General features: G+C 42.4%; 1 protein-coding gene across 2 annotated transcripts in view; it reads left to right on the top strand.

Annotated features, from left to right (window-relative positions):
* The window catches only part of DIS3L2 (DIS3 like 3'-5' exoribonuclease 2), a 4,570,298-nt gene that overhangs the window by 4,093,553 nt on the left and 457,140 nt on the right, over nucleotides 1–19,605 (top strand). The gene's annotated exons all lie outside the window — the stretch shown is intronic.

The raw sequence follows: 19,605 nt of genomic DNA, 5'->3' as shown, positions 1-19,605 counted from the left end.
TTGTTTCTTTAAAAATATCCTTCTCCTTTATTGTTGTTTTTGGGTGACCACACTCCCATTTACAGTGAACCCTGGCTTCCATAAGTGTGTCTGTGTGAAGAAGATACCATGGCAGAGGAAGAATGTGTAGTGTGTAAGAACATGATTTGTCTGGATGATGGTTGCATACCTTCTACATGCTCTGTCCTTCCCCTGCACACTGACATAGAAGAGATGAGTTGCAATTGCATTAGTACAAAAGCACAAAAAGTCTTTGTGTAAGAACCTTCTGATACAAAAGATTCTGTTGAACCAAGCCCTTCCTACTCAGCCTTGCGACCCTGTTTTTTATTTGATCTCAAAACTTTGAAAGAACGTTGCTTCTGAAGTAATTAAAATGAAGTACAACTTCCCAAGTGATGTAAAATCTCCTTTATGAGTACACATCCTAGAAATGGTTATATTACTTATGATAGATAGGTGTACAGGTTTTGTTTCAGCTGTTTGCCCCAGGCAAAGAAGTGTTCATTATGCTAGATTAAAAACTCTTGATGTTGACACCTTCATTACAAAGACAAGTCTCTGTCACAGTTGTCTTTGATTTTCAGTATGACAAGTTTGCTGTTTATTTATTTATTTATTTATTTTTTTTGCAGGACTCTGGTAATGTCTTTTTGTATCTCCATCTTCTTTCTCTGTAGGAGACAGGGAGTCGACTGCCATTTATCCCCTGAAATCCAGGACACCCTGAAATTTTCTCAGCAGGCCCCCATAGGTCTACTGTTTATAGATGATGCCACCAATAAAGCCTTTGATAACTCATACATAAACAAAATTATTGTAGCAACACAAGTCTGGATGACCCTTCAGCGTTGGTCTCACCATTGACATTGTTGGCCCCAGTGTTTTTGACCTTGACTGTGCAGTCTGCATTTTGATAATCCTTTCCCCAAACTGAATTCAAACTGGAAACACCCGAAATAAAAAAAAAAAAACCCACGGACAAAAAAACATGTAGTAGCAGCGAGATGGAGTACCAGTCAATAAATCCAAAAATAATTCAGTCCAGAATTCCTCCAATATAGATATAGAATGGTAAAATTAGGTTAAGTACTTTTGTTTCTCCACTCAGAAACTTCATCAGAACTAACTATATAGTACAGTACCTTACAGTATATTCACAATGTGACCAGTCACAACCCAAACTTAATTAACTTTTAGGGTTTTCCAACATAAAAGGCGGGGCTTGTGGAACAACAAGCCACATACACCACCTGATGGGAATCACAAGAAAATGAACTCTAATTTTAGACTCAATTTGGACTGAATTATTTTTGGGTTTGTTGACTGGTACTCCTCCTGGCTGCTAGTATATGGTTTTTGGTTCATTAATCCTTTCGCCAAAATTTCCAGTCTTGAATGTGATTTCAAGATTGATTCTTTGGCTTATCCATCAGGACTGATATTGTTCCCTTCTTTGACATTGCCAGTATCAGAACCATTGAGCTTCATGCTGGTGTCTGTGTGTCTCAAGGCTGACACAGGTTTTGACACCAGTCTCATTAATGTAAAGCTTTTGACATAGCCAGCATTAATACCAGCATTACACTCAATGCTAGAAGACATTTGCTGATCTCAAGGCCCAATTAATTGTCATGCAAGGCATACAAACCAAGATCTTTCTGCAGTCCCCTACTGCCATTTCAGCCAAAAAGAGAATGTTTCCCTTATCGTTGGACTCAACCATTTCCAAAAGTTCTTAGTAAGACCATGTGCAAAAAGACAAGTGTGGATTCACTAAAGGAATCTCCCATGGTTGACATGAATGATGATATTTTTTCCCCTGCATCCCCGCCTAATGACCACAGGTTTGGGGAAACCTGAAGGTGATGTATCAGAAAAGAGGCTGATCCTCTTGTAGCTTCATCAGAGCAAATGTTGGAGAAGGCCTTTGGGTTAACTCTGCAAACTTCCTGGTGGTTCTACCATTGGCAAATATTAAGTGGTAGCCACAAACACTTTTACTTGACAGAACCCAAATATGGTAGCACCACATCTCAAGACAGCAGACTACATCCTGCACAATCTCAAAGACTGATGTTTCTGGTTAAGAACTTCCAAATTGGATGCCTTGATTTCAGCAGATACCCTGAAAGGCTCCCACACCAAATAGTCTAGCTGTGATGCCTCCTCTCCCAATGAAGAATCCAGAGCTGTGGACCATTTTGAGAAACGTACGAATGTCAGACATTTTTTTTGTTTGAGAATAATCATTTACATGGCCCACATGGTGGAGTTGGTAGATTTCTAGAGAAGTGTGCCTGATGAAATGCACCAGACCATCATCTAGTTTCCAAGTGGAAACATAAATAGCAAGTTGCTATCCCATTCAGCAACACTGTCAATATGAACCTAATAGTATGGTTTTCTTAAAGTGCCGCCAAAGGTTCAACCCAAGCCGCATGATCCAACAGTGATCGGTTGGCTTGCATTGTGGTTTCTAACAAATATTTTGAGGATGCAAAGACTGCTTTGTTAAATCCAGCTATGGCTGTTGGTGTTATGTTCCAAGCATGTCAATGTCCCTTCTCTGTCCAGTAGAGGAGCCCTCACCAAATGTGGATCAGGTGTGGGCAACAGTCACAAAACCAGCAATCTATCATCATCTTTCAGGACAATTTTCAGTTAGGTCATGCAGCCAGAAAGAGGGTTTTCAGCACTTGTTAGGAAGATGTAGACCACCTTGGTTGGTAAGCAGCAGCGGGTCTATATTATCGGATCAAAACTTTCAAACCCTGAATACCATATGGTCGACACCATATGTTCGAAGTTTGAAAATTTTGAATTCTAAAAAAATAGGAAACCTGTCATTAAGGGTTTTATGCAGGGGGGGAGGGCAAGCCCCCCTACACCCCCCACATCCCCGCTACTTAAATATACCAACTCCAAGATCGCACTACATTGAAGTAAAGGGAAGAATTCCCTATGGCAATCTCCGTTCACACTTGCCAAGTTTTCAATATTCAAACATTTGGTGTCACTCAAATGGTGTTTGACAATTACAACCTTTGCTGTGATAATATAGACCCAGCAGCAGCAGCAGCCTTTAAGCCTTGTCTGATTGCTCCATTCTAGAGGCAGTTGGGTTTCATGGTTCTTCATCTGTTAGCATGGGAGGAATTATAATCAGACAGATGGACCAGAAAAGTAGCAAAGCAGAGGGTTTGGATATTGCACCAGGTTCTTGTTAATAGCAAACAAGAGACAGAAACCTAGGCCAATTTTGGATCTCTGTGGCCTAAACATGTTCATAGCCAAGGAAACCTTTTTTTAATGGCCTTCATGCCTTCAGACCTTCCCTGTTGTAGCAGAAGTAGAGTGGATGTGCTCTTTAGACTTTGAGAATGCTTGCCTACCTTCTTCTGTGGCAGAACTGTAAACAAGTCCAGGAAGTTTCTATGTATCCTAGTCAGAACCAATTATTTTCAGTTTTTAGCTCTGACATTTGGCCCAAACTCAGCCTCAAGGGTGCGTATCAATTAAGTGTTGGTGGTAGCAGCTTTCCACATGCACCATCCATTCATAGCCTTGTATCTATGAGGGAATCTCTGATTAAGTTATTCCATGGCCATAATGTCAAATGTGGTGAAGGAGTTACATGCTACACAGCTGCTCACCTTCATAGACAGCTTTGCGGACAAAACTGTATTGATACTAGTGATGCTTTTGATCTCATTTACTCTGTTACTAGGCAAAACTTATCCATCTTTTGTTTATGGAGGCATTTCCAGACAGAGATTCTAAAGTGCCTTGATTTAGTACATTGTCTCGGTGCCCCATTTTCTCCCACCATTGCTTTCCAGTAATTTTTATCTGCACTTCTGTTCCCCATTCATTTCTCAAAGTTTCCTCCTCTCTCTTGTATTTCTCATGTAGCCTTCTATATAACCTTTCTATAATTCTCTTTGGGTTAACCTGATTTTTCAGTTCTCTACAAGAAGCCTTACTAACTCACGGGGCTCCTGTTGCTGACCCCTTGTCCTCTGTATTTGCAAATAGTCTACCAGTAATCCTTGGTATCTGACATTGTCGCTATCTGGTAAGTTAAATTTGTTTTGCATCATCTCAGGGTAAAATTAAATTTGTCCCCAATAATTCGAATTGGCATTATTTCCCCTGCCTGCCCTGTCTTAAGTTCTTTTGTATTAAAGTAAAGCGCTGTTGTCTTGAAAATGTAATGTTCTTCAGTTTGTTATATCCTTCATCTATCTCTGCCCCCCAAAAAGTGTGCCTTTTTTCTTTGTAGATTGTAGGCCTTTGCTCAGCATTGTCTTTTTCCATATGGAGATGTAGTCCTGATCTGACATCAGGTAAACCAGTCTCAGCTACAATGGCTCAGTGTAGCTTTTTAAATTGGGGAATGCCAAGTCCTCTTTTTCTTAGGGTAACATTACTGTTTCCTATTTATTCCCACCCCTAAATATGTCCCTTATACTTACTGTTATTCTGTCTTGTCTTCAATGGTATTAAAAAAAAAACCTGAACGCAGATGTAATATCTGGGGGACAGTTTACTTGCCTGAACTTTGTCATCCATATCCATTCCAACTGCATCTTTGTCTTCAATGTTTCCATTAAGTTTTTCCACGTTTTGTCAAATTTTGTTGGCACTTGGTCAAAGCTCTGTTATATCTATATCCCGAAGTACATAATTTTTTTGTGGCCCCAGAGATAAGGAAACTTTTGCACTAGATGATATGTGGGCTTGTAGTTGATATTAATAGCTGTTTTCTCTTCACTGATCTTATATCTTGAGAAAGCTTGAAAGGCCTTTAGTATTTGAAATGAGAGTAGAATTCTCCCTTTTCTGGGTTTATTATATAATTTACTATATCATTCACAAAGAGGGCCAACTTTTTGTGTGTCCCATACCAATTAAAACCTTTGATCTGGAAATGACATATTTTCTGGACCAGGCATTCTACATATAGGGCAAACAACAGGGGGATACTGGACAGCTCTGGCATGTGTCTCTTGATAATTTAAAAGACTCATATATTGCATCCCACATTAATCCTTGCTTGTGAGCATTCATATAACTTTTGGTTAGATTTATTATTTTAATGGAATAGCCAAAGAATTGCAGGGGCTAGCCACATGTAATCCCATCCTGCTCTCTTAAATGTTTTCTCAGCATTGAGGCTTAGCTTTAGGAGATGGGTACCTGTAGACTAATTCTGTAGTGAAAGTGTAATGCTTTTATGAACTTTTATTTGTATAGGTAAGTTTTAAGGACCAAGAAGTGTTTTACAGAACAGGAAACAGTTTTTAGTGGAATGTTTGTGTACACTTTTTCTGTTACGTCACTTCAGCAAAGGGAATATGAGTGTTGATAGGGATTTTTGTATACTGCTTGCCCTTTTCTTTTTAAAGGGACTGTGTGGATAAGTGTAGGAGTGTATCCTGGTTATGTATGTCTGACAGCTTACCTTCTGACCTATTTGTTCCAACAATGCTTACAGACAATCAGACTTCATACTGGGATGCAGCATAGATAATTACTCCAGTCATGCTGGCTGTTCCTCTGCCATAACTAAAAAAAGAAGCAACAGATTAAGTAGCCCGTGCCACTACTGCTGGCTCAGTCCATGCCTGTGCCATTAGTGGATGACTCTGTAGTGGCTGGCCATTGTTCTTCAGACTGCTCACTTAGTACTCTGGGTTTCTCTGGTGTAGCCCTTTGGGCTGGGGTTAGTCACACCCTCTGTGGCTGTTCCAGTTTCTCATCCATGCATGAGAGAACAATTTTTTGAAGGTCTAGGAGACACTTTGGGAGGTTCTTCTCAGAGTAGCCGAGGAAGGAGACCTCTTGTCAGGTGTGAAGTGTCATCCCCTAGTCAGCCTTCTTCTACGAAGCTCTCTGCAATGAAAAAACAAAAGGTTAGGCATTGCTCATCTGAAGACATGGTGTCTGGTCATAAAGATGATTTCCTTACATTAGCCAGGAAAGTATTGCAGGCTGTTTAATCCTGGAACTCAGGAATCCTTAACAGAGTACAATCACAGTAAAGAAATTTCTGAGGAAAGTTTGTTGAGGCTCACAAGCCCAAAACTCTGATCCTGAGAAAAGTTGGTCCTATCCACCTCCCTTGGAGGAATTTTCCTTTTCAGAAACTCTTTCCAGGATGAATGAGGTGTTTTTGTGCGAACACATAGATGTTCGCCATGAACTGAGGAGATACGATGATGTTTCACAGCTCGATGTACTGTATACTGCACCCATCCCTCCTATTTTGCCATCTTGTGAAGATGCATTCAGTGCTGCTGGTGATAACCCGAGCCTCAACCGTTAGTCCCCAAAAAGGCAGATATACTTCATAATGTTCCTCAAGCTAACAAATTCTTGTTTTCTCTTCATAGATCAGACCCAGTTTCCATTTCAACCTCTTTGTTAGCTAGAAACAGACTTTTACTCAATAGTAGTCCTTCTCCTGTGGATAAAGAAGGTAAGGTATTGGAGAGATTTGGTTAGAGAATTTTCTCTTCTTCCACTTTAGTGTACTGAATTCTTAACTACCAAGCACATTTAAAGTTTATTTTTAGATGTGTAGACAGTTTGAAGGAATACTCTGCTACACTTCATTCAGAAATGTATTGCCTAATCTAAATCCTGTTATTTATAATCTGCAAATTATCTAAACATGTTATGAAGAGTATGTATGATTGTGCAGATACCATGTCTTTGGCCATTGCTACTGCTGCTGTTTTGGGGAAGTATGCCTGGGTGCATAATCAAAAGTTTTTGCTGATAAAGTAGAGTCTAAAATGTTAAACTCTACTTTGGATAAAGATATTTTGCATGGCCCTTCTGCTACTCATTCCCTCAAAGTATTTGATGAAAGGGAAATTAATTCAGGAAGTTTCTAAGATTTTTCATGTCCCCTATTACAAGTCTCTTAAATCCTGTACCCCCTTTAAAAGGCGATACAAGCAATGCCTTCCACCTCTTGGTAAACAGGGAACAAAATGAGACAGGAGGAGGGGAGCATCGAAAACAAGGATCCTTTCAAACAAAAAGACAGTTTAATCCTTCAGAATGACTATTCCAGCATTCTGTCTTTCCTGCTCCCCATATTTGTCTAAATCAATCAAATAAACTGAGGCGGCTGTGGTGGTGCAGCGGTTAGCATTGTCGCCTCACAGCAAGAAGTTCTCCAGTTCCAATTCTTGGCTGGGGTGTCTTCTGTGTGGAGTCTACATGCCCTCCCTGCAGTTGTGTGGGTTTCCTACCACATTCTAAAGACATGCAGTAGGTGGTTGGACACACTGAATTGGCCTTAGGTACAAGTGCATATGCGAGTGAGTGTTATGGATGAACAACCGTGGCAGGGCTAGCCACCCAGTGGTGTAAGACAAGGCTTGAGATGATTGTCACTGTTGAAGTGACACCCAACCTCATGTGCATAGTGGGAAAAAAGAGGTTGAGGATGGATGGATGGAATCACATAAACTGGCTGTCAATTTTTCCCCTTTGGCAACAGATTGTATCCAATTCTTGGCTCTTAAAAGTGGTTAAGGAGGGTTACACTTGGTACTTGGATATGCATACTTCCTTTCAGGGGAATTTTTCCTCACCCTGTAAACCAAACAGACTTTTTTCCCTCAGGGTCTTCAACTCTTGCTGAACTTATGAGTCAGAGAACCAGTGCCTTTTGTTCAAGGGGGGGGGGGGGTGCTTCTACTGCAGAATGTTTCTTGATCTCAAGAAAAAGCTTTCATAGAGATCAGTTCTAGATCTTTCCTTTCTCAGCCTGTTTGTGAAATTATCAAAATTCAGAATGCTATCCCTTCAGAGTCTGATACCTGTCATCCCTATTATGAATTTTATGGTAACATTAGATCTAAATTTTGCTTATCATCACATACCCATAGTCACAGGTTTCAAGTTATTTCTCAGATTCTCTGTGTCTAGGTCACATTATCAATTCTAAGCATTACCCTTTGGGTTATTTAGAACTGTAAGAGTGTTAACTGCAGATTCCAAGACATTCGCATATTTCCTTATTTAGATAAATTGCTTATCTTTGTAGAGTCTTTTCCCAGCTGTCAAGAGACCTCAAAATGTGTTTCCTTTCTCCTTGCCAGTTTGGGGTTCCAGATAAATATTTAAAAGTCCTCCTTGAGTCTACGACACATGATTGGGTTTCTGAATTGCCTTCTAGGCACTTCTCAGCAAAAGACTTTTCTTACCCAGGAAATGGATTTTTATCTGTAAACTTTCCTGAGCTGCTCCAATCAGTCTGCCTTTGGCAAAAGAATAACTCAGAATTTTGGAGTTCATGGCTTCTATGATTCTCATGGTTCCTCTTGCCAGCTTATATATGAGAAAAATTCATTGTTTCTTTAATACTCCATTCCTATCCTCTGAAATTTCAGATTCTAGATTTGGCCTTTGTGTTAAAGGAACTGCACTAGTGGAAACAGCAAAATGGATCAAAGTCCTGAACTCCCTTTTCTTATCCCAAGTCAATCCGTAACTACAGACACCTCAGTTATTGCTTGGGGGGCAGTTTGTGTAAGGAAAAGGTGCAAGGCTTGTGCTACCATCAAATCTCTTCATCATCTGTGGTTTCCGGGACTCCTACAGGTGATTACAGACAGCACCACAGTGATGTAGTATATCACAAAACAAGGGAGCACAAGGTCTTACTCTCTGTGCAAGATGGCTATGATGACTTTTGAAGTAGCTGTACAACAATCCATAACCTTCCAAGCATCATTCCTTCAGAGTAACATGTAGTGACAGGTAAGCTGAGTATGACCGAGACAGTCCCTCATTCATGGAAATTGAAGGGAGTCTTCCAGAATATGATGCATTTATGGGACACCTGAAGTAGATATGTCCACCTTCTTTCAAAACAGACAACTTAATGAATTCTGCACCAGAACTCCTTGCAGGCAGATATGGAAAACAGATGCATTTTCATTCTCTTGGATGGGAATGTTCCTTTATGCAATTCCATCCTTTCTAGTGATATCCGGGCAATTCTGGATGCAGAAGGACACTTCAAAAATTATTACACTAATTCCTTTTTGGTGCAGACAGCATTAGTTCTTCCCTCATATTGAATTGGCCAGGGGCAGTTACCACAAGCTTTCTGACAGGTTTTATCGACTCACACAAAATGAGGGGAGTTTCATACACTCCATTCTCAGATAACTTCAGCTGATTAAATTTTCATGCATTTGAGGCACCTTTTTCATGAAAATGTGCAGCAGGTACTAAAGAAGGTAAGAAAGCCTGCTACTGGGAATCTTTTATTGGTGAGTGGAAAAGATTTTCATGTTGGTGCCCAGCCAATCCAGCGCCCCATCAGGGATTATGTACGACTGATACTTACATGTTTGTGTAAGTTACTTTCCTCATTCTTTTTTCCTCTATCAAGGTTCATCTAGCAGCCATTTCAGTAAGTCTGCCCATGAATCCTCCTTTTTCATTTCTGTTTTGAATAAAACATTTTCTGAAGGGGGGGTTGCACCGTAGACCTAGAGAACAAATGACTGCCAATGTTAATGATGTCTTTCTCTCTCTCTCTCTGAACCTGCTCAAGAGGTAGATGCAAGTAAGGTTCATCACATAGAATATTGCACTATGTTTTTGAAAGGTTCATCACATAGAATATTACACTATGTTTTTGATCTAACATCTGTAAGAAGAGTATCTGAGTTACAAGCTCTCATGGTGAGTGGACCATGTCTAATCTCCTGTAGCGATATGGTCACATTAAGAACAGAACCCCTCATTTATGCCTAAAGTGGTTTCAGAGTTTACTTTGAATCAAGCTATCAATCTCCCCATAACCAAGAGAAAGGATTCTTGGACTTTTGTTTTCCCTCCATAGGACTGGCCAGTCAACAGTCAGAATGCAAATCTAGAAGGAAGCTAGAGCTTTGTGAAGCTGGCTGGTTGTCTTATCCCAGGCAGGAAGTAACCCATATAGCCAAAGGCTACTGCAGCAGTGAGAAATTTGGACATCTACTGTTAATGTAACTGGAACTTACAAAACTGTATGTTGAGTCAATTGGTGTGTTTGCTATACAACCATGCGATGTTTGCCACCCTGACGCTGATTATTACCTTGCTGATGATGATTTTTGAGTTCTTCTAGTGGCTCTTATTTCCTGTTGGAAAAGCTACTCTTAGTGCTGGGTATAATTGTTTGAACTGAAACCCAGCTGCTTTACATGTTCTTGATACAAGAATAAATATGTTTGTCTGTGACCTGGTTCAAGCTGAGTAGTTTTCCATATAGGCTGTTGAGTTACAAACCTCTGAGACACTTTGCTTTTGAATTTGGAAAGAAACAATCTGAAGTTGTTAATCTTCTTCCTATTCATCACTGATGGGTTCGGTTCTGAGCCCTCGGAACTGAGTCAGCCTTATACCAAGCTTGCGAGCACCAAACAACTCTCCAGCTAAGCTGCTACCCACAATGCCCTTTGCTCAGTTACCTCAGATCTCATTTGCCGCACAGCCATATAGCAGCATTTCACCAAGCTCTCCAGCTAAGTGCTTTTTTCAGATATATTTACAAGTTTTGTAAAGTTTTTTTTCTCTTTTTGTAATCTGTTCTTGTTATCTCTGTTGCTTCAGCTCTACCCACAGGTGTTTCTCTCTTACCATTGTTGGTAATTTCTTGGTATTTCTAACTTTCTACCTTTGCGGTAACTTGTCATTGTTGGTATTCTCTTTCTCTCCCCTTCATTTCCTCTTTCCTTACTCTTTCCCTTTTGTGCAAGAGTGTGTTCTGGGATGTCTGAAAAGAAGGGCACTACGGGGTTTAAACACTGCTCTTCTTGCAGTGGTAAATTACCGAATAGTGACCTCCATGAAGAATGTGTGTACGGTTTGGAGGTTCCGCATTTGTCGGCGAATCCCCTGTATGAATATTGTGCTAGTTTCAGTCAGTGGACGCTGAGTGAAAGTTGTAACAATCTTATTTTAAAGGGCCTGCTTGCTTCACCTTTTTCGGAGGCTATTTCTGTGACAGAGGTTTCATCCCCTCCTTCGGACAAGAAACTTCCTCGCTCAGACCCCTGTTCACCGGCCGGTGACAGAGGTAAATGTCACAAGCACAAGGCCCATAAGTCCTCATCTGAACACCATTCTGCCTTCTCAGTGCCGACTACTACATCAACTCTGAGCTCGGCTCCAACAAACTTTACCGAGGTCACCTCGTCGACACCTACTCCGGCACCGACAATTACGGCACCATCGACGGTTTCGGTAGCAACCAGCGTATCAATTTCTTTATCGGCACTGACATCGCCCTTTTCGGCTCTGATATCAGTTCCAACAACTACCTCGGAACCATTCCTGTCATCCACCCCTATAGTGACTTCGGCTTCGACCATACATATATTATCTGTTGCAAAATTGGAATTGTCAGTGCCGTTTTGCAACACACCATGGACCCGATACTCATCCAATGTGGACCCGTTTGCCGGACAAGCCTGCAGCCCCTTTTTGGACCGGCCTGATTCCCTCTCAAGGGCATCGGTGAGATCCACCAGGAGCTTTTCCGAATTGGATGTGGTGCACCTTTTTGATCAGCTGCTAACTGCTAGGGGAATCTCAAATCTGCCTAGACCCTATCCCACTCCTGGCTTTGGGTCTATTTCTCCAGCAACCCCTACTTACTCTCCTCCCTTGGATCCCTCGGTTCTAAGGCTCATCTATCCAACTTTTACTAGAGGAATTCCTTCCTTGGCGCCGACAACAACTCTGTCTGAGGCTCCGAGATCTCTTTGGGTACCAGTTCCGTTGGAACCCACCCTTCCTCAATCTCATGCTTGGGGGGTAGAGCCCCCAGTTCCAGTGTCTGTTCCAATGGTTGTGTCAGCCCTGACTTTGGATCATAGGGTGACTACTGCGGAGTGGGGTGTGACCCTGGTTCCGATTTTGTCTTCTTTGGTTCCAGGCTCCCATTCCTCTTCGGGTGGGCCCACTTTCCAGGTGATGGAGAGAGGGCAATTGCTGCTAGCAGTCCTCCACAGTTGGTTATTCCCCCAGTTCCCTCTGAGCTGCAGCTGTCAAAGGCCACCCCCCAAGACTCCAAGAGCGCAAGGCTCAGAAGACCCCTGTCCAGGGCATTTCCCTTTCCGAGTCTTCTTCGGATGTTCCCACCAAAGAATCCCTTCAGAAACGGATGTGTAAGAGGAAACGCATCGACTCCCCAGAGGAGTCACTTACAGAGGATACAAACTACGATGATGGGGAAGGGTCCCCACGGTCACCCCTGACAATGTCTCCTTCGGCGACATCATGGAAATCTTGAAACAGAGGGGTGACTGGCAGTCCTCAAACCATTCCTCAGAGGAATCCGTATTCCTGCAGGCCTTTCACTGTCATCCCTCTACTTGTTGGGTGATCCCATCTGTCGGTGAGCTGGTTAAACTCATCATGCATCGGGCTTGGAAGAACCCCGACTCCGTTGAAGCCATCCCCAGGAGATCAGACAAAGTACTCTCCCCTCCAGAGGATCAACTTCATTGGTCCAGAGGTTTGCCAGTGGACACAATGGTGGTGGCGGCTGCCACGAAAAAGGACCTTGCAAAAGAGAGTCCTGCTGTTCAGCTGCCCAACAGAGAGTCCCGGGCAGTGGACAGGTTAGGGAAGCGAGTCTTTGCGTCAGCAACCTTTGTATTTCTGAACTCTCCAGAACCCTCGCTGGTCAAGTATCGGGTGGAGCATGGGATAAAGTTGTTTCCCAACTTGCCACCCTAGAATCTATATCTAATTCATCCATGAGGTTGCTGTCACACACAACCGAAGGAGCAGCTAGAGCTGTGGGTGCAGGCATAGTCATGAGACATCACACCTGGATGCGCAAATTGTGACCTCGCGGACTCCTTCAAGTCTTCCTTTCTAAATGCCCCTATCGAGCCTTCGGCTCTGTTTGGTGCTAAGGTCAAGGATACATTAGCCAGGTGCGAGCAAGACAGGAAGACCTTGTCTGCCATTGGCCTACGCTTTTCCAAACCTCAGCGTTCCTTCTCCAGGAGTCAGAGGAGTGGAAAGATGTGACAGAAGAAGTCTCAAAGTCCTTTCCGAGACACATGTAGTGAGGACTCCTCCAGAGGCAGAGGAGGTTCTAATAATGGAAGACATCCCTTTCGGGGCAGAGCAGGTCCCCGGAACCAGGGCTCCAGAGATTCCTTCTCAGGTAGACCATATCAGCACTCCTGAGGAGCTGCCCGATTGCTTTCCTCTGGAAGCAGTTGGGGCGCGTTTCTCACTGTACCAAGCTGCCTGGCTCTCCATTACGAATGATCAGTGGGTGCAGAGAATCATTACCAGAGGCTACCATATTCCACTAATATCCTATCCAAGACCTCCAAAATCCCTTCCTGATGTTCCACCCAGTCAAAGGGAAGAGGCAGCTTCCGAAATACAAAAGGTATTTCAAAAATGAGCCATCCAGCAAGTCCCCTCAGATCAGTGTGGATCAGGGTTCTACTCAAGATTCTTTCTGGTGCCAAAGAAAACAGGGGACTGGAGGCCCATTCTGGATCTCAGCTAATGAAACAGATCAGTAGTTCAGACCAAGTTCCGCATGGTCACGATTCAATCCATCCTCCCCTTTCTGCAGGAGGGTGTGTGGATGTGCTCATTAGATCACTGGGATGCGTATTACCATATCAAGATGGACAAGTGCTCCAGGAGCCTCCTTCGCTTCCAGTTGGGAGCCAATCAGTATCAATTCAGAGCCCTGCCTTTTGGTCTCTCGACAGCCCCCAGAGTGTTCACGAAATGTCTTGCAGTGGTAACAGCTAATCTGAGACTTCAGGGATTCCAGGTGTTTCTATATCTAGACGATTGGCTCCTCTCTGCCCCGTCCACCCCACCAAACGTCTTCTGGTCAGGGCCCTCTTCTACAAATTGGCTCTAGTGGAATCATTAGGCATCACGATACACTGGGAGAAATCAAACCTTCAACCATCACAACAATTGGAATTCATAGGGGCAGTATTCAATACTCAGTCAAGCCTAATCTCACTTCCTCTCCAAAGGCTTCAGAGACTCAGGGCACACGTTGAGGTGATACTCTGTCAAAGCAAGGTTTCTGCAAGGGAAATTCTTCAAGCCTTGAGATCTATGGCTGCAGCCATCCCCATAGTTCCCTTAGCCAGACTGCACATGAGATTACTACAATGGCTCCTTCAGGCCCAGTGGATACCCAACCTTCACCCCTGAGCTCAAAGATTCTCATCAAAAACATTTGCAAACAAGATCTTCTCTGGTGGATGAGTATAGTCAAAAATCTTTGGTGTCGTCCCTTCCAGGTTCCACAGCCCAATGCCACGGTGACCACGGATGCTTTCCTGATGGGGTGGGGGGGCCACTTCCAGGGAAGGTCAGTCCAAGGCATGTGGTCCGATGTAGAGGTCAATTTGCATGTCAGTGTCCTGGAGTTAAGAGCGGTGCTGTTGGCACTGCAAGATTTTCATCCACTCCTTCCGTCCGGAACGATTGCTGTCCAGTCGGACAACGTGTCCATGGTCTGGTACATAAACAAACAGGGAGGGACCAAATCTTACCCCCTTTGTCACAAAGCCATGAGAATCTGGCAGTGGGCGATAGCTTCCAACCAATTCCTGATCGCAGCGCATATCCTAGGGAGCTCCAACGTGATTGCAGACAGACTGAGCAGATGCATCCTTCATCCTCATGAGTGGTCTCTCAACCCGAGTGTGGCGACGGAAATTTTCAGCTGCTGGGGCCAGCCATGCTGTGACCTTTTCGCCTCCCCTTCAAATACAAAATGCAGCAGCTACTTTGTCCTCTTTCCCCCTCTCGGGGAGTCACCGAGAGACGCTCTAGTCCATGATTGGCTCATGGGTCTCCTTTATGCTTACCCTCCAATTCCTCTGATTCCCCTTGTTCTACAGAAAGCTATTTGGCTGAGAAGCAAAGTGATCCTCATCACTCCATTCTAGCCTTGTCAAGTGTGGTTTCCCTTCCTTCGACCTCATCTGTTACAACCTCCTTGGATCCTAGACACTCATTAGGACCTAATTTCTCACCCACAAGGGCTGGCTCCCCTGAATCTGTCCACCCTCAAGCTGACAGCTTGGTTTCTCCACTTCCGTTAGTTGCCAGGCAGGAAACCGTCTCTTCACCGGTCCGGGATATTATTTTGGCTTCTCATAAACCATCCACCAGGAAGCTTTACAGGGATAAATGGAAAAGATTCTCTATTTGTTCACTTAATCAGAAGCTAGACCCGTTCTCAGCCCCCATAGCCACTATTCTTCATTATTTGGCTGAGTTGTTTGACAAAGGGGCCTCAGCTTCTACCATTCAAGTCCATCTAGAAGCTGTTTCCAACTTCCATAATGGGTCTGAAGGAGTACCACTTATCTCCTCTCATCTTTGCAAGACCTTCCTCAAGGGTATTTTTCACAGCAGGCCTCCCATCAGACAGCTGGTGGAGGCATGGAATTTGTCCTGGGTTCTGCAGGCTCGCTCTCTGCCTCCGTTTGATCCAGCTGCCACATGTGATCTAAATTCTTGTCATGGAAATCCTTATTCCTGGTGGCTATAACTTCAGCAAGATGAATTTCTGAATTACAAGCATTATGTATCAAGAGCCCTTATCTGATCTTTCATAAGGACAGAGTATCACTTCGAACTAACCCATCCTTGCTCCCCAAAGTGGTTTCTGACTTTTTGATTAACCAGTCCATTGAGATCCCTGTGTTTTTCCCAAATTACTCTAACAAGGGAGAATGCTGCCTACATTCCCTGGATGTTCATAGACAATTACGCTTTTATCTGGACAGAACTAAATCATTTCGCAAGTCAGTCCAGCTTTTCGTTTCCTTTGCGGGCCCAAGAATGGGAGGTGCAGAATCAAAGGTTACTTTGTCTAAATGGCTTAGGGATTGCATTGCCTTCACATGTTCACTTACGGGAGGGATCTATGCCTGGCCAAATCAAAGCTCACTCAACTAGGGCTATTGCAGCATCTGTTGCCTTCCACTCTAGGGCCTCCATGAATGACATTTGTGCAGCTGCCATTTGGGCCAAGCCCCACAATTTATCAAGCATTACAAATTGGATCTGATCTCCAGGGGAAGAGTGGCCTTTGGTTCAATGGTTCTCAGGAATGTTCTTCCATAAGGGCCACCCAGCTTCTCCAAGTAGCTGGGGGCTCGGTCCAATCAGTGATGAATAGGAAGATTAACAACTTCAGATAAAGAAGTTATGTCTTACCATAACGTTCCATCTGAGTTGTTGATCTTCTTCCAGTCATCACACCTTCCCACCGACCCCCTCCTAAGGTTCCTGGTAGAGCTTCTGGGTCTTTGTGGTGTATTAGGGGTTCTGCGCAGAGATGGCTTCTGACTTAATCTTTCTCTATATGTTGCATGCAAACTCGATCTGAGGTAACTGAGCAAAGAGCATTGTGGGTAGCAGCTTAGCTCGAGAGTTTTTTGGTGCACGTAAGCTTGGTATAAGGCCAACTCTGTTCCGAGGGCTCGGAACCAAACCCATCAGTGATGACCAGAAGAAGATCAACAACTCAGATGGGATGTTTATGGTAAGACATAACTTCTTTTTTCTTTCAATTGATAATTTTGAAACTTTACTATGATTGGTTATTTGGGATGTACATCCTGTGTTCCCTTTCAGATTGGGAACCTCCATCCAATTGCAGTTTTTGTGTTTTATAAAACCTAGACAGTCAGATCCCTCAGTTTTTAGTGGTACAGCTGAGAAACTGAGATTTCTCTTCCTGCCCTGTCATCCAAGTCAGTGTGTGCATAGCTGTCACATCCTCCTGCTTTGCTTCCCAGCCTACCATTCATCTTAATGTCCATGTCAGATTTCTGAAGAGAGATCTCATTGGACTGTTTATTTAACTTATCCTCTATTATTTCAATTGTCTTATCTGCCTTCATGTAATATTCTGGGAGATGCCTATTTGTAAGTTTGCCATGTGCACATCTTCTCTTCTATTCTGGTGGAAGCCAATTCTTCATACTGTCCTAACATGCTGCTCTAGGGTTGGTTTGCTTTGCATTTTTCCAGGTTATTTCCCCCTGTAGCTGTCTCACTGCATTTTTTGTCAGACATTCACAAAGTGTATAAACACAGGGAGAGGTAGAAATCATGACTGCTTCAGTATGCCTTAATACTGGAAGTTTTACACACATTTTAACCTCTCCCTCACTGCAGATATAGTTCTTTTGCATTTAGACATTCTGGTGTTATCCCACAACCAAAAATCCCATCCCATCTCATCTGAATCTAACTTATTTCTAATCACTAAGAATTTTGAGACATTACTGTGTAAATATCTCCCATCCCATATAGTTTTGAGGTCCTATCTGATAATCAGCATGGCTTAAGAAACTCCTTCAGTGCTATGATAGCTAGTAACTCAATCTATTCTAACATGATTCATGGATTGTTAACAGTATTTAGTGACATGACCAGGGTATTTTAAACAGTCAGTAAATAATTAACTCGCATTAAACTATCTGTACAAATTAAATTTTGCAGATGGCACAATAGCATGGTTTTGTGGCTACCTACAGGATAGAACTTCTGGAATAGAAAAGAACTTTTGCTGGCAACAGTATATTCAGCAGTGTTGCTCCACAAGGCTCTGTTCTAGGCATAGTACATTTTTCTTGTTTCATCAATGGCATTACCTCAGGTAACCCTAAACTAAAATCTAATTATGTAAGCAGATTACATTCTTATGACTGAATCCAGCAAAACCCATCAGAACCTACAAACAATTTCAAACTAACTTCACAGAGATGTCTAACTGGATCCACAACAACAAACCTTTACTAAATGTGAAGAAAACTAATGTCATGTTATTTGCTACCTTCCAAAACTAGCATCCTGTCCAGCTACAATCCTTAAAGGTTACAGAAGAAATAATATTCCTAACACAGCACATCAGAAATATCTCAGCCTCACACTTGATCCCTCAATGAACTTCTCAATACATACTATTACTATCATATCTAAAGTAATTGCCCAACTTAAACTTTGCTATCTTGTATCACACCTACTCTCAGCTACTACACATGCAGCCATTGCCAAAAATGTGTTAATCACCAAACTTGAATAGGGTCTGCCTTTACTTTGTTTACATTCCAATCACATACTCATAAATTACTGAAAACAAGTTAACCGCTTTGCCCTCTTAGCAGATATGAACACGCGTCACTGCGTCCTATGACAAAGGTTCATTGAGCTTCCTGTTACTTACAGAGCCGCCTTGATCTGTCACCCTGATATTCAAAGTTCTTACTCTAGGCTACTACCTTTCCACTAAAAATAATTCTCTTAGCCTGAGATCAAACCTGCACACTAAAGGTTATCCAAAATGACTTTTCCACTCTAGTCTTCTCTAGAAAAGTACCTGCCATATGGTATCATTTACTTATAGATGTCTAATACAACTAAACTTTAGAGCTATTTAAGGAAGCCTTGATTTTCCACCTCCATAAAGAAACTGATTGTAACTGCTTTTGTGATGCTTGTTAAACTCAATGGTGCATGTCATATTTTCCAAAATATCAATATGTAAATAATAAGCAAGTAAGCAATTGCCCCAGTGTCAAATTCGACTCATGGGAAGACCCCATATGGTTTTCCTGGCATACCTTGGGAATGTTAAAAAACAAATTGTGAGTCAACCACCATGGTACAAGCCAAAAAAAGAAACAGTAAAATAAAATAAAACGTTTGTTCTGTATGGTCTGATGAAGCAGCAACCCCGCAAAAGTGCTAACATTTTGTTTTAATAAACATTTTATTTTATTTCACTGTTTCTTTTTTGGCTTGTACCATGGTGGTTGACTCACATTTTGTTTTTTACTGTTTCATTTTGATTTGTGGGTCACCTTTGGCAGTTGGGTTGCTTGTGTTTTTACTCTATACCTTGGGAGTGGCCTGTCCTAACTTCAGACCTTGTGATGTCACACTCAGGAGTACTGAATTCCTCCTTTATAACTTGATCACAAAATGGCATTGATAAGGGTCCACATATACACCCAGTCACACTAGGATATTCTAGATCTACTTCCAGGGGTGAGTTTAGACCCCTTATCCATCACTGTACTGGGTGATGCTATATCTTTTGCTCTAATTAGAAGGTTAAAGCATTCCATTACTTTTAAATTTCCATCATGATTTGGAACACCTTTTGGCACCTCTGACTTTTTAACAACTCTGAGATCAGGCCATTGTCTGTTTAGCATTCATTTTCCACAGACCACATTCTGCAAAGAAATGATTAAAGGCCTAGTGAAGTTATCTTTGTATTTCCACATGGGCTGTAGGGTGTTCAGCACGTGTGTCAATTTTTAGATGACTTTCTGAGATAACAGGGTTTACTTTTATAGTAAAGAATGTCAGACGTCTGGTATGTATCTCAGATTTTTTATGCATCCTATTTTGACACACACCGCACATGCCCTCTGTCTTCATGAAGTTAGACCCTCAGAGTTTCGAACACTGACACATCTAGTAATAACAGACCCTACAAAAATCACTTTAATTCTAGTATCATCACTTTCCAAATAGCATGAATTTGCT

This window comes from Protopterus annectens, chromosome 4.part1, assembly GCF_019279795.1.
Source record: "Protopterus annectens isolate FY-2018-M chromosome 4.part1, PAN1.0, whole genome shotgun sequence".
NCBI lineage: Eukaryota > Metazoa > Chordata > Ceratodontiformes > Protopteridae > Protopterus > Protopterus annectens.
This window is presented reverse-complemented; position numbering and strand designations above follow the sequence as displayed.